Genomic DNA, 5,443 nt, shown 5'->3' with positions numbered 1-5,443 from the left:
ATAGGATTGCCACCCCAGCTTTCTTCTGATGTCCATTAGCATGGTACATTGTTTTCCACCCCCTGTCTTTTAATCTGGGGGTGTCTTTGGGTCTATGATGAGTTTCTTGGGCAGCATATTGACAGGTTTTGCTTTTTATCCATTCTGATACCTTGTGTCTTTTGATTGGTGCCTTTAGGCCATTTACATTCAGGGTAACTATTGAGAGATATGAATTTAGTGGCATTGTATTGCCTATAATGTGACTGTTACTGTATATTGTTTCTGTTCCTTTCTGATCTACTACTTTTATGTTCTCTCTTTGCTTAGAGGACTCCTTTCAATATTTTCTGGAGAGTTGGTTTGGTGTTTGCAAATTCTTTCAGGTTTTGTTTGTCCTGGTAGCTTTTTAATCTCTCCTTCTATTTTCAATGATAGCCTAGCTGTATATAGTATTCTTGGCTGCATGTTTTACTCACTTAACACTCTGAAGATACATGCCAGGTCTTTATGGCCTGCCAGGTCTCTGTGGATATGTCTGCTGCCAATCAAATGTTTTTACTGTTGTACAATACAGACTTCTTCTCCCAGGCTGCTTTCAGGATTTTCTCTTTGTCGTTAACAGTTGTAAATTTTACTATCAGGTTACGGGGTGTGGACCTATTTTTATTGATTTTGAGGGTCATTCTTTGCATCTCCTGGATTTTGATGTTTGTTCCCTTTGCCATATTAGGGAAATTCTCTACAAAAATTCTCTCCAATATACCTTCTGCTCCCCTCTCTCTTTCTTCTTCTTCTGGCATCCCAATTATTCTAATGTTTTGTCGTCTTATGGTCTCACTTATCTCTCAAATTCTCTCCTCATGGTCCAGTATTTGTTTGTCTCTCTTTTGCTCAGCTTTTTATTCTCCATCATTTGGTCTTCTGTATCACTAATTCTTTTGCCTCATTTATCCTAGCAGTAAGAACTTCCATTTTTTATTGCACCTCATTAATAGCTCTTTTGATTTCAACTTGGTTAGATTTTAGTTCTTTTATTTCTCTAGAAAGGGCTTTTATCTCTCTGGAGAGGGTTTCTCTAATATCTTCCATGCCTTATTCGAGCCCAGCTAGAACCCTGAGAGTTGTCATTCTGAACTCTAGTTCTGTCATATTACCAATGTCTGTTTTGATTAGGTCCCTAGCCTGTGGTACTGCCTCTTGTTCTTTTTCTTGTGATGACTTTTTCCACTTTGTCATTTTGAGCAGATTAGAATATATAAAGGAGCAAATAAAATGCTAAAAGGGTGGTAAAGACCCCAGGAAAATGTGCTTTAACCAAATCAGAAGAGACCCCAAGTTGTGGGAGAACGAAAGGGGATAAAAAAGTTCTTGGGGAAAAAAAAGGTTTAAAAAAAAGAAAACAAGGAAAATATATTACAAAAGCAAAAAATTATATATATTCTAGACTTGTGACTAGAAGAGGGTCACTCACTTAATTTTAGGAGTGTTTTGGTCTCTTAGAAGAAACTAACTCCCAGGATTTTAAAGGATGAAAAACATATAAGGGTAGGCACAAAGATGGGATGGAATAAACCTATAAAAATGAGTTAAAAATTTAATTTCTAAAAAATAAGTTGATAGAGCAAGTTAGTTGGGACAACAAAGAAAAATAAACTGTAGAGAATTTGCTCAGTCTGGACAATTAAACAATCTTGGAGCTAGATTTAGGGTATATTTTGGTCTGTTAGGAGAAGTTATACCCCAAATTATTTAGAAGAAAAAACGCTATGTGTAAATAAATATATAGTTAGATACAATGGAGGATAAAATATGACTATAATAATGAAGGTTCAAAATAGATTATTATTTTTTGTAAGGTATTTTAAAAATAATCTCGTTAAAAATCATTAAAAGATGAATGGTTAAAAATTTTAAAAATGAGCAGAAGAAAAAAAATATATAACTGCAAGACTAAAGAATCATTGGGAGAAAGCCATGAATTCCTTGTTTTGCTTTCTCCTCCTCTGGAATTCCACTGTTCTCTTTAGTAAGTGAAGTTGATCTTGGCTGGGTTTCTTGTTGGTCTTCTGGGGAAGGAGCCTTTTGTATTGATTCTCAAGTGTCTTTGCCTGAGATGGATTTATCCTGCCCTTACCTAGGGTAGGGCTAAGTAATCCGCGAGTTTTTGTTCCCTGAAGGCTTTCCTTAGAGTTCTGGATGATGGAATGATAATGGCGGTCTCACAATCCTGCCGAGAGGATTGGAGAGCTCAGGGCCCCGCTCCTCAGTGCACCCTTAAGGAAAAGTGCTTAATCACTCCCATCTTCCCGGCCTCTGGCCATGCTTGTAGAAAAGCACTCTGTCATTCGTACTTGGAGAAAAGTCCTTGGTCATTCTCATCTCCCTGGCCTCTGGCCGTGCTTGGAGAAAAGAGCTCAATTACTCCTTTCTCCCTGGCCCTTGGCCGTGCTCCAAGCTCACCCTGCCTATGCCTGGTTCAAAGTAACCCTGGGTTGAGAGCTCACTCCTCAGCTTTGTCTCTGTAGCCAGCTTCCCCACTCTAATACCTGTGTTTTCTGCGACACTCAGGTACCCCTGGTCCTTCTGTGACCCTGAGGGACCTGGTGCTATGCTGAGCCCACTTGGGCTTCACTCTGATTTAGTCTATGGGGTGATATCCCTCAGTGGATCAAATTTAAAAAGTCCTGATTTTGTGCTCCATTGTTCCACAGCTTGCCGGGAGCTTGCCCCTCCCCCTGCGGTCTACCTTCCCTTTCTTTGGGTTCACTTTTCCGTCGGTTCTATCTTTCAGAAAGTGATCAATTTTCTGTTTCTAGAATTGTTGCTCTCCTTCTCTTTGATCTCCCATTGGACTTGTAGGTGTTTGCAATGGTTAGATAAGCTATCTAGCTGATCTCCTGCAACCTGATGTCGTCTAGCCTGCTACTTCTCCGCCATCTTGAATCCTTCCACGGAATATGTGGTTTTCATTGTGTTGATATGTATTATTTCTGTACCCAGTTTGGTGAGTATTTTTATTATGAAAGGGTGTTGAATTTTGCCAAATGCCTTTTCTGCATATATTGAGTGGATCATATGAGATTTTATTGATCATTCTATTAATATAATGCATCACATTTACTGATATGTGCTGGTAAATTCAGTTTTGTAGCATTTTGTAGATAATTTTTATATTTTTTATTTATCGGGGATATGATCCAGTAGTTATTTTTGTTGCTGATTTGAAATGTGCCTCTGAGTATTTCAACCACTTCAACTTTTTGGGAAGGGTTTTAAAAGTGTTTGTATTTCTTCTTAAAATGTTTGGTAGAAATCACTGGGGACATCATCTGATTCTGGACTTTTATTTGTTAGAAGGTTTTTATTATGGATTCAATCTCCATATTCCTAATTGGTCTGTTCACATTTTTTATGTCCTTATGATTCAGTCTTGATAGGTTGTATGTGCCTAGGAATTTGTCCATTTCCTCTAGGCTTTTGATTTGCTGGCATTTAACTGTCTGTTATCTTTTATATTTCTGTGGTATCTGTTATAATGTCTCCTTTTACATTTCTGATTTTATTGAGTCTTCTCTCTTTTTTCTGAGTTAGTCTAGCTGTCTTTTTTAATTTATCATTACCAAGTCTAATTTTATTTACCATTTTAAAAAACTTTCTAGTTTTTTAATTATATATTTCATTTATTTCTGCCCTAATTTTTATTTTTTTTCCTTCCTTTTGTTACTTTTAAGTTTACTTTGTTCTTTCTGTACTTTTTTTGAGCTGTTATATTGTTCTTTATTTGAAATCTTTTTTATATACATTTATAGCTATAAAATTTCCTTTTATAACTGCTTTGCTGCTTCTCATAATTTTTTGGTATATATTTTTTATTTTCCTCAAGATGTATTTTTATTCCCACTTTGTCTTCTTTTATTGATTTTTTGTTTGTTTAAAAATGTGTATGTCTGTGTATTTTTAAATTTTCCAAATTTCCTTCTGTATTGATTTCTGGCTTCATATTATTTTGGCTGGAAATATACTCGATATGCTTTCGATATTATTGATTTTGGGGGGACTCTTGTTTTGTGGTTTAAAATGTGATCTATCCTAGACAATTTTCCACGTGTGTTTGAGAAGAATATTTATTATGATACTATTGGATGGAATATCCTGTAAATATGTTAGGTTCATTTGGCATAGTTCTTGTTTGTTTGTTTGTTTGGTTTGGTTTTTTCGTTTGTTTGTTTGATAGAGAGCAGGGCAGAGAGAATGAGCAAAGGGTAGAGGCAGAGACAGAGCGACAGAGGGAGAAGATTCCCTCCTGAGCAGGGAGCCCAATGTGGGACTCTATCTCAGGACCCTGGGATCACGACCTGAGCCAAAGGCAAAGGCTTAACTGACTGAGCCACCCAGTTGTCCAGGCATAGTGTTTAAATTCACTATTTTCTTATTGATTTTCTGTCTGGATGATCTATCCATATGTAAGAGTGGGGTATTATTGTCCCCAGATACTATTGTATTGCTATTTATTTCTCCTTTTTGTTTTGTTAGTATTTGTTTTATATATTTATGGGGCTCAATATTAGGTACATGATATTTACAGTTACTGTATGGATGAATTGATGACACTTTTCTTATTGTATAATGACTGTGGTGATTTTTAGCTTATATAAGCCCTATTTTGTCTGTTATAGTTATTGCTACCCTTGTTTTCTTTTGTTATAATTAGCTTGGAATATCTTTTTCCATCCCTTTATTCTCTACCCATGTTTGTCCTTAAAGCTATAGTGATTCTTTTATATGCAACATATTGTTGGATCTTGTGTTTTTTGTTTGTTTTTTAAATCTATTCTAGCCTTTCTATGTTTTCCAACTGGATGATTCCATTCACTTACAGTTAAAGTAATTATTGATAGGTAAAGACCTAAGTATCGCCTTTCATTCTTTTTATATTTCCTGATTTATTTAAATTTTAGTAAATATATAGTGTAATATTAGTTTCAGGAGTAGAATTTATTAATTTGCCCTTTACATATAACATTCAATGCTCATTACAAGTGACCTCCTAATAATTATTACAGACTTAGCCCATTCCCCTGCCCATCTCCCCTCCAGAAACAATCAGTTTGTTACTTATGGTTAAATGTATTATGGCTTGCCTTCCCCTCCCTTTTTTTAAAAATTTTTTTCTTTCCCCAGTGTTTATCTGTTTTGTTTCTCTGTTAATTGTTTGCTCTTTTGTAGATGCTCTGCTCTTTATTTCCTGTATTGTTCTCTTTGTAATCTGATGACTTTTTGTGGCAGTACGTTTTAACTTCTTTATCAAAATCTTTTGTGTATCTACTACACAATTTTTTATACCTACCATTAAGGTTATATAAAATATGTTAGTTACAACATTCCATTTTATGTTGAAAACAACTGAACTTCAATAGTGTACAGAAAATTTATACTTCTATAACAAGAGGTTATTGATGTT

The sequence above is a fragment of the Mustela lutreola genome, chromosome X (assembly GCF_030435805.1).
Source record: "Mustela lutreola isolate mMusLut2 chromosome X, mMusLut2.pri, whole genome shotgun sequence".
Lineage (NCBI taxonomy): Eukaryota > Metazoa > Chordata > Mammalia > Carnivora > Mustelidae > Mustela > Mustela lutreola.
The sequence above is the reverse complement of the archived record's forward strand: the minus strand, read 5'-3'. Positions refer to the sequence as shown.